Consider the following 10,996-nt stretch of genomic DNA (forward strand, 5'->3'; position numbering starts at 1 on the left):
CACTAAATACATCCAGTGGCTAAAAAGTAGGATTGTCCAAAATTAGAAAGCATCTGGTGATGCTCTAATGTTTAATGGGTTTTCAATTATAGTCATCTATTTTTTTCAAAGAAAGCATTTATATCATTAATAATCTAAACAGAATTAGAAAGATTTTCTTAATTATATGGACATAATTCTTCCATATAACTAATTCAGAAGTTTGGTGCACTGTGTTTGAGGAACTGACATTCCAAGATTATTGTTGTTAAGTCTGCTAATTCTTTTTCACAGTTCAAGTCAGCTTCATTTTATTCATATCACTGGCCTGGGAACATTTTGCATTTGTGTTCATGTAATAATACAAAGAGTTACCATGGTAAAACCATTAATTTGGTACTGCTGGAGACTTCCAGTAAAGTGAAGAAATATTTCCTCCAAGTACTATACTGTATTGTCCATCATGAAGATGGCATTTGCCAAAAAACAGGATGCTGATGTAGATAGGAAACAGTTAAAGGAAGAGTTTTAAGTTGGCTATTTCATATTCTGTTATACCAGAAAAATAATAAAAAGATCAGTTTGAAATCACGGTACAAGAACTTTCCATTACAGTGCATGGAAAGTAATGAAATGAAGTTAACTGAGTTGGAAAGAAAGTTGCTCAGAAGTCCACTTCGAGATCTCTCATCACATCAAGTGCAAAATGGTTCATAAAAAATGGAAGGTTACATATTGTGTACTCTTTCAAATGAGTGGTTAGACAATTTAGAAATTATTACTGAATCGGCCAAAAAAATGGTAGAAGTGAATATCATTTTGTTGATGTGGAAGCTGGTGATTGTAACTGTTCAGATATTCACTTTAACCCCATTAGGAGCGTTAATGCCTCAATGGATTTACAAAGCCCAAATTCAAAGATTCAGTCTGGGTTATATGAGGAAGGCCCATTTTTTAGTAGAATCCATAATAGGCATGCTAGAAGGATATCTGAGGAGGGGCCACATCCAACAACAACTGCCGATAGGTATAGCTGATTACGTTTCCTGGAAGTTGGAGCAAGGGAAGAAGAAAGATGCCTGTTTGATTATAAAAAAAGGGGTAACCTGTGTTGTGATAGAAAACCTGTAAGCATTCAGTATTACTTGCCTTCTGTGGGGGCAGAGTATGTGTGAAAAGATGCTCATACTGTAATCATCATCTACTTAGGAACTTCAAAGAATTTTTCTGGGTGATAGGAGAATACAGTTCTGGGAACAGATTTAAAATACCACTGTGTGCGCCAATTTCTCGGATTTTAAGGGGAAATATAAAAACACAAAGGCATTGGAATACTTAATAATTATCTGTATGGTACAGTAGCATTTATGAATTGCTATCATCATTACATCGTATCAATAATGAAAATAATCAGAAGTTGTGTTGAAGATTCTAATTTGCTTATTTTGCTATAATCTAACTGTTTACCTCATATTCGTATTATGCCCTTGCTACATAATCCAAGGATCTAAGAGTGGTTTGAAAATTTGAGTGTCTGCCTTACATGCGTTGAGTGGGAATTGTTAGGTTCCTTCATTTTATTTTCTTGTCTTTATGGAATTTTCTCTACAATATACTACATATAAGCTTCTAAAGTAACATGTATGTTTTTGTAAACATTTATTTAGCTTTAAAAAAAAAACATTGATATTGGCTTAAACTGTCGCTCAAGGACAGTGCCTTTGTAAAATTCAGACTGGAAATTGCTGGCACTTGGCTGCGTTGGGCAGGTAGGGTGCTTATACAGGGCAATTTACATTATAAAGAGATCCGGAATTAGAAAAAGTTGATCACTAGGGCAGGTGCATCGCTAGTAGAGGTGGAACACTCTCCAGGGTTGTCTGTGTGTATATATATAACGGATTTTGAGCGAAGCGAAAAATCTATTTTTGGGTGAGATAGCCATGACGTCCTGATGGAAGGTTCCTTTTTGGTAGCTTCCTTGGGTATATTGACTACTAGGATATTCCCAGAGAATTAAACCACAGGTTATCAAAGAATTCTTACTTCTGGAGCGAGTATCCTAAAGGTTTCCCTTTAAGACATCGTATATCAACAGGGGACGCATGTATTAACATGCCACATAGCTATCTGCACCCCATATAAAGTTAACACTTCGATATGGAGGGGCGGAGAATAGCTGGGGAGCCGTTCCACAGCTACACTCGTCCGTGGCTACTTTTGGTACTCGAAACATAAACAAACGGGCGCCATTGCTAAATGACGTCACGTCCGTCCTCATCCTGATGCCAGCTGCTTGCTAATCTCCATGATACAGCAGGACAGGGCAGGGCCTGAAAGGCTGGACTAGAATAGACGGGAGGGTCCATCAGGACGTCATGGCTATCTCACCCAAAAATAGATTTTTCGCTTCGCTCAAAATCCGTTTTTTGGGCTCAAGCCATGACGTCCTGATGGAAGAGTACCAGAGAATCAATGTATCGTGGTAGATTTCCCCTTATAGAGTAAGTGCCAAGGGCTTTGAATAAGGGTAAGCATTGTGACCTCGATAGAGGTTCCGTGGGGATGTAGCTTCCTGCCCCCCTGGCAGAGAAGTCCCAACGGTCCAAACCAAAATTCAAAGTGGTCATCGAAGGGCTACTCACCTTGCGGAGAGTACGTGAAGAACTCAGAGACAAGACGGAATGGTCGATATTCGTGTAGGAACATTCTCAACAATAGATAAGTGGTGGTTAGGCACTATATTCCATGGCTAGAGAACAGTCTAGTCTCGGAGATATGGCGCAAGTAAGTATTCAATTAGGAATATTACACAGCATAGGTGAGTATATAATACGGATAGAACCTATTTTTCTTCTTATTTCAAGAGAAAGGGGATAATGAAACTATGACAACCATGTATTTCATAGTATGAATAGGAGCGGAGAGAGACGCACAAGTAATAAAATAGAAATTTTATTTCACAATTGCAGGATATAGTAATAATAAGTGCAATAAATGATGTAAAGTTAATTTACAAACAAATTATAATGTACATAGAAATGAGAAGACTTCGCTCTTGAATCTGAAAGAAAATTTCAAATTATTAGAAAGCACAAGTTCCATAGGAACATCAGTCTTTAATAAGGAAAAAACACATCATGCTCTAGGCATGTGGCACTCATGTGACGACTATGACATTTCACCTTGTAAAGAACAGTCTATGAGAAACACTAAGTGTCCATGAAATCACTATGTATCACGCGAGGGTCAACATAGGCACCCGAAGAGTAAAAGTCCCAAGTAACTCACTGTTCTATGTAGAGATAACTGCAGGATTCATAACACTACCTGCGGCTACCACGAAATGTTTGACTTCATGCACTTGCTTCGCGTAGTGCTTGAAGAAAACGCGCGAAGATTTCCATCCTGTAAAGCTCTTGAGGCTTTCGAAATCCATGCTCTGGAAAAAATTCAGAGACGATGCGACTTTTCTAGGATCGTGACCTGCGGGTGTACTGTCAGGATCCGCTCTGCGAATGAAGTAGGTGATTTTTGCTCTTAGTTGTTTCAGTGACAGGTCGCTACCCGATGTTTCTCCTTTGAAGAGTTGGCCTCCACCAAAGTCTGAAGTTCTCTGAAGATAGACCTTGAGGCTCTCTACCGGACATAGAGAGGCATCTTCTTTCAGGGGGCAGATTCTCCAGGGGCCCCATCTCTTGGTGGGTAATTCATTTTTTGCGAGAAACGTCGGATCGGGGAAGAGGGTAAGGTCTCCTGAGTCTGTAAACAGGATATGACCCTCGTCTCTTGATAATGCCACTATTTCGCTGACTCGGGCTCCTGAGGCAAGAGCAAAAAGAAATATAACTTTTTGAGTCAGATCCTTGAGAGGGCACAAATCGTTGTCCAAGTTGGAGGCAAAATGGAGCACCTTGTCCAGGGACCAAGAGATAGGTTTTGGCGGAGGTGCTGGGCGTAGACAAACGCATGCCTTTGGCAGTTTATTGAAGATATCGCTGGACAGATCCAATCTGGAAGGCATACAGTAGTGGTCTAGTCAAAGCCGATTTGCAGGTAGAAATCGTGTTGGCTGCTAAGCCCTGTCCATGAAGGTGAATGAAGAAAGACATGCAAAGATCAATGGTGATTTCCATAGGATTTTTTGCCTTGACGAAAGAGACCCACTTTCTCCAGGATTATTTGTATTGCCGTCGTGTGGATTCGGTCATGTATTCTTCGAGGAAGTCTAGACTTTTCTTCGCGGCTAGGGAGAGAAAATCATGAGATGAAGGTCCCTGACTTTCAGTGATGAAGCGAAGACAGTCGACTTCTGTACTTGCTGGGAGAGAGCTGGGCCCGGGAGAGGGATCAGCGTGGGCTGCAGCTCCAGGACCAGGGGATACCAATTGCTCCGGGGCCACTTGGGAGCCACTAGGGCCGCTGTCCCTTTGAAGGTTCTCAGCTTGGAGAGGACTTTCAGCAGAAGGTTGGTGGGAGGGAACAGGTAGATCCTGGACCATCTGTTCCAATCCAGTGACATGGCGTCCACTGCTTCTGCCTTGGGGTCCTCGTACGGGGCCACATAACGAGGAAGTTGATTGTTGTCGCTCGTTGCGAAGAGATCGATCTGAAGTTCCGGGACTTGGTGGGAGATGAAGGAGAAGGATCTTGCGTCTAGAGACCATTCCGACTCTATCGGGCTTGTCCGAGATAGAGCGTCCGCCGGCACGTTGCGGAATCCTTGTAGGTGAACTGCAGACAGGTGCCATTTCTTCTTCTCTGCCAGGCGGAAGATTGGGAGAAGCACCTGATTTATCTGAGGCGATCTCGAGCCCTGACGATTGAGACGTCGGACTACCACCGAGTTGTCCAGAGTCAGACGAATGTGGATCGAGGGAGGCGGAGAGAGTTTCTTCAGGGTGAGAAGGACCGCCATGGCCTCCAAGATGTTGATGTGAAACGTCTTGAATAGGGGAGACCATGTACCTTGAGCCTGTTGTTGGTGGGAGTGACCTCCCCAACCCTCCAGCGAAGCGTCCGTGTGGATGTTGAGTGATGGAGGTGGATGTTGAAGAGGAATGGACCTTTTCAGGGCCTTTGCTTCCGACCACGGCTTTAAGAGTAACCGAAGTCTGTTTGGGAGCCGTCTCTTGAGGTCTCTTCGAGCGATGGATGCAGAACGTCTCCAGACTCCCGCGGCATCCTTTAGCTGTGCACGCAGCACTGGGTTTGTCACTCAGGCGAACTGTAGAGAGCCTAGAACTTGTTCCTGCTGACGTCTTGAGATCCGCTTGGATTTCAGCAGTTTTTTGACAGACCCCGCTATTTCTTTCCTTTTCTTCTGGGGAATGGAAAGGCGGTGTGACTGAAGATTCCACTGGATTCCTAACCATTGGAACTTCTGAGCTGGAGAGAGGCGAGATTTCTTGGTGTTTATCTTGAATCCCAGGTGTTCTAGAAACTGGGTGACCTTGTTGCAGGATCTTACACAATCTTCGGGCGATGTCGCCCAGACCAGCCAATCGTCGAAGTAGGCCATCACCTGGACGACGCGGAGGCGGAGCTGTTGAACAATGGCGTCTGCCAGCTTGGTGAAGATCCGTGGGGCCACGTTCAGCCCGAAGGGCATGGCCCTGAAAGCGTAGCTTTTCCTTTGGAGTCGAAATCCTAGGTAGGAGGAAGCGTGGTGGTTCATTGGAACGTGCCAGTAGGCATCCGCCAGGTCTATTGAGACCGTGTAGGAACCTTGAGGCAGAAGGGTCCGTATCTGTTGAAGAGTCAGCATCTTGAACTTGTTGTTCGCTATGAACTTGTTGAGGGGGGATAAGTCTAGAATGACTCTGAGTTTGTCGGAGTCCTTCTTGGGGACGCAAAACAGTCTTCCTTGGAACCTGGTTGACTTTACCCTCCTTATCACCTTCTTGTTCAAGAGTTCTAGGACATATTCTTCCAGGAGGGGGGTTGACTGTTGGAAGAACTGCTGGAAGGCTGGGGTTTGTTGTGTCCAGCTCTAGCCTAGACCTTTCTTGACGATGCTGTGTGCCCAGGGATCGAAGGTCCAACGATCCTGGAATTGGCGGAGTCTTCCTCCCACCGGAAGCACTTCATTGCTTCTGGCTTCCCGAGGGTTTGCTACCTCGGCCGCTAGCTCCCCTTCCTCCTCTGCCTCTGGAGGGACGGCGAGATGCATCTCTGCCTGCACCTCTGTTTGAGCCTCTACCTTTGGGACAAAAGGTAGTTGACTGCTGCTCAAATGCAGGGGTGAAGACCGGCGACTGTGACAAGACCGGTTGGGTGACCAATTGAAAGGTCTGTTGTGGCTGAGTTGCCACTTGGGGAGTAGCGGATCCCGGAAACTGCCGTCTCTGTTGACGTTGCTGGGGTTTTGGTTTGGTGGGTCTCCTCTTAGGTTGAGGGCCGTCGTCCTGATAGGATTTCCTTTTCTTTGACATGCCCCATTTGTGGAGAAGGTTCCTGTTCTCCGTGGCGGCTTTGTCAATGATCTCTTTCACGAGGGGGGAGGGAAAGAGGTGTTTTCCCCAGATGTTGGAGGAGATCAGCCTCCGGGGTTCGTGTCGTACTGTCGCATTAGTAAACACGAATTCATGACAGGCTCTACGAGCCTTCGTGAAGCTGTACAGATCCTTTACTACCGTTGCCAGATGTGTCTTGGCAAGGACCATGTAGTAGTCAGGGACCCTAGTGTCACCGGCCATGACTTCGAGCTGTACTTGGAGGGACATAGATGCGGCGAGCCTTTCTTTCGTATCATGTTCCCGACGAAGGAGATGATCGTTAATTTTCCGGAGGTCCTCGTTAAACTGACGACCAGCGACGTCAGGCTCTAGTTTCCCCACCACAAAAGTTGACTGGACGTCTTTCCAGTGTCTAACATCAGGGGGAGTGGTCAGGGAGAAGGGCCTGCACTCCTCCAGTACAGGGCAAGATTTCCCCTCTTCCACTGCCTTATGTACCGCAGTGAAGGCCTTTTCTAGAAAGGGGAAGGTCGCATCGTCTGGTGCGACGAAGGTCGGGTGCTTTTTGCTAAGCGCCGGCAATTTTGAGCAGGTGAAGCCCCTACTTTTCACCGTGTTGGCTAACATAGCCTGGGCCTTCGGGAGATCGAACACAATAACCTCCTTTGGTTCGGTCTCTTCTTTAGAGGCGGGTTTGGACCTGAGTCGGACGTAACAGTCCGGGTAAGCCTCAAAGTTCGGGAAGAATTCCACTTCTTCCAACGCGATCGAGCCGACCTTCTCACTGATAAAGATCTTGCCCGTGGTGATCGGCATGTGCTCGGCATACCTCCATGGGTTAGTATCCGAGCATGCAGGGAGGTCCTTAACCGAAATCCTTTTCGGTTGCTTCGAACCTCCGAGGTTGGACCTGAATAACTCATACGTCTCGCGAAGTTTCTAATCCATGAGAGCTTCAAGCATCTTGAAGATCTCCTGAGTGTTGGATGGGGTAGGATCCGAGGTAGCGGATGTAGAAGGGAGTGATACATCCGTCGGTGTAGGAGTTGGTGCAGGGGTGGAAGCTGGAGCGACCTCATGCTCCGAATCAGGGTATTCCACCTGATCTTCCTCATAGTCGAGCTCCTCTCCGTGGTCTCCGACACTTCCGACATACGGTCCACGTTGTCGGAGTCTAAACGGTACTCATGCATGGACTGAGCCATGACCACATCAGGTTCTACCACTATCTGGACGGTGGGAATCTGATCACTAGGGACCACTGAGTCTTTTGATGCCTTCGGGAATAGCAAGGCCCTCAAATCTTCGGTAGCGAGATACGGTCCGGTGGCGTTCTTCTGGAAGCCACGCACCCACTTGCGTAGCTTCTCTCGAGCATTGTCCCTTACCTCCGCTGAAGGAGGATCGTCGAACGCTTTGACCAGACGACTCTTGCAGACTGTACAGTGCTGCGGGTCCCAGAATTTCAGGTCGCCTTTCTTATTGGCGCAGGGGGCGTGGGTCCGACACGCCGTGTGCCCGTAGAAGTGCGGGCGCTTCACTCCACAGAAGTTGTGGTGACACTTGATGTACTCCTCCTGTAAAAGAAAGAGATTATGAGTATACGGAAGTCATAAGAGTGACTTACATTACTCTAAAGTTAAATTTTAAGTAGTTAAACTTTCACTTAACATTAAATAATTTAGAATATTGTAATGTTAAAGAGAGGAGCGGGAAAGGAAGTAGATAGACACATACTTGTGCATCCCGCCCAGCTGGTTACCGTAACTTTATCAATAGGCAATTTCGTTTGTGACCGAGGACACAAAAGCGGAAATCTTCATGGACCGCTGTAGAAGGCAGAAGATAATTCTAGCAGAGATTGCCTGCGAGGTATATCAAGGACTGAGACCACTCAGACCTTTAGAGTAAAGGGGGTAGCAGAAGACCCCATATAGGTTCGGGCTCCGGCAACCAGCTGCGCTAAGACACACACAGTATGCTGGAAACTTGTAATATGCAAGAAGACAGCACGACCACTAATAGAACGGTAAGACAATACCTATCCATCGGAGTAGCCTAGCTATCTGGTTGCGGTGTAGGGCTATCAGCATGTAGTCAATAGCTGGTAGAAGGGGTGCAAGTCCCTTGGTGCTTCCGGAGGGCTCCGGCAGATCGGATGCACGCCGGAGGCCGCTCCAGCAGGGTTTATGGCATTAAGGTAGACACATAGAGGATTCAGGTATAATGCCAGCTTGGCGGCCGGCGGCGGGAGGCGGCGGCTCGGCTGCCGGTTTGGTGACCAGTTCATAAGATAAGGCAGAATTGGATAGTAAACCCAGACTGCCGGCAATCACTGCCGGCACGCCGGAGGCCGGCCCGAAGGGCGGACAACCGAAACTAGGTAATGGATGGGTGGGCCATCGGCTGTGCGCCGACGGAAGGCGGCAGCCCTCCGGCACACGGAAGGCTGTCGACTTAGGTGAGGGGGGGGGGTCACCAAGGGAAGGGCGGTATCACCGGCAGTAGAGGCGGCAAGGGACCGGCACCAGGATAGGTAGAGAGACAGAAGGAGGGATTGGAGGGGTAAGATCACATACCCCTCTGGCATCCCACCTGAGTGAGTGTACTCATGATAGGAGTGGGTCCCATCACCCAGTGGCAGGGGGCCGGCAGTCGGCCGGGTGCCAGGGTAACCCAAGGGAGGGTTAGGGTACACCCAAGAGGGGGAAACCCCTGTTGGACAAATCACTTCCAGTGGCCAACCCCATAGGACGCTATGAAGGGCATATGGACCAGAGCGGCCTGCTCAACAGGAGTTCAAGATAGCCCTATCACTCCACCCGAAGGAGGAGTTGTAGGACTAGGGACAGATGTGAATAGGCTAGCCTATGTATGGGCTAGACTATGCCAAGGGATAGGTGGGGAGGGAGAAGAAGAGGGGTCTTCCATAGGGGAGGCTCTGTACAAAAACGGCCACCAATGAAGGGAGGACGCTCCCTAGCCTAGGGTAGGTAACCTGAATGAGAACGGTGCACGGGTACCATCTCAAACTAAACAGTACAGAACTAGCCCCCCTGAGGCCTAACCTAGATAAGGAGAGTTAAATCCCAAGCTAGGTAGGCTGAAAGACACATCGCAAGTTGCATGGAAGGTTAAGTAACCCAACCGAAGCAACTGAGGAACGACAGACCGTTCCTCTTTCTCGGACACAACCCTAAGGGGGGTTCATTCCCTTAGGGAGGACAGAGAAGCGATAAATACTCTGATACGGACATGATCCCCCTATATAGCAGGGGGAGCATGGCCACACAGAGGGAACGCCCATAGGCAGGGGATGAAGGGAGCATATAGGGGTCCTACATTTAGGTTAAGTTAGAAAGGCACACAATCAAACCGATCCCCTATATGGTCCCTGAAGGCGAAAAACACTTGCATCACAGTAAACAGTATGATAAATAATGCCACTATCTTCATAGCTTAACCTAGGAACACTGGAATATATCATGCATGAACACTGGTGCTAGGCAATCTGGCCTAGGGGCTAAGCTAGCAATCTAGTATGGGGTCTGGCGATGACCGGATAAAAGAGCGTCAAAACACGATATATGAAGGTCCTAGCTATGAAGACTAAATAACTAACAATATCAATTAGTTAAGAGGCCGGAATAAGCTGTTCAGACTAGCTAAATAGGGCATGCAAGAGAACAGCGACGCCATAAAATGGCGTGTCCGGTAGCAGCACAGCTCCGCCAGAAAACATGAAATATCTCGAAAAGTATAAGTTACTTTACGGTCAGAGCTTATTTAAACAATACTGGGACCTGGTACTCAACTTTCCAGAAGAAGGCGAGGCTGAAGGTAGCGACATGACGAAGATGCAAGCCGATAAAAAAGCACAAGGGGAAATCCGTTTAAGCAAGGCAGCTACTAGCAGAAGGATGAGGACGGACGTGACGTTATTTAGCAATGGCGCCCGTTTGTTTACGTTTCGAGTACCAAAAGTAGCCACGGACGAGTGTAGCTGTGGAACGGCTCCCCAGCTATTCTCCGCCCCTCCATATCGAAGTGTTAACTCTATATGGGGTGCAGATAGCTATGTGGCGTGTTAATACATCCGTCCCCTGTTGATATACGATGTCTTAAAGGGAAACCTTTAGGATACTCTCTCCAGAAGTAAGAATTCTGTGATAACCTGTGGTTTAATTCTCTGGGAATATCCTAGTAGTCAATATACCCAAGGAAGCTACCAAAAAGGAACCTTCCATCAGGACGTCATGGCTTGAGGCCAAAAAAAAAAATATATATATATATATATATATATATATATATATATATATATATATATATATATATATATTTTATATATATATATATATATATATATATATATATATATATATATATATATATATATATATATATATATATATATATATTTATATAAATATATATACAGTGGTACCTCTACATATGAATGTCCCAACATACGAAGTAAAATTCGACCAAATTTCTGCCTCGACATCCGAAGTGTTGCTCCAACATACGAAGTAAACATTACGCCATTGAGCGTTGAGTGC

At 46.5% G+C, this 10,996-nt stretch overlaps 1 protein-coding gene across 1 annotated transcript in view; it reads left to right on the forward strand.

The window, feature by feature from the left end:
* The window catches only part of LOC137637029 (uncharacterized), a 318,070-nt gene that overhangs the window by 136,823 nt on the left and 170,251 nt on the right, over positions 1 to 10,996 (forward strand). The window lies entirely within an intron of this gene.

Source organism: Palaemon carinicauda, unplaced genomic scaffold, assembly GCF_036898095.1.
Source record: "Palaemon carinicauda isolate YSFRI2023 unplaced genomic scaffold, ASM3689809v2 scaffold5, whole genome shotgun sequence".
Taxonomy (NCBI): domain Eukaryota; kingdom Metazoa; phylum Arthropoda; class Malacostraca; order Decapoda; family Palaemonidae; genus Palaemon; species Palaemon carinicauda.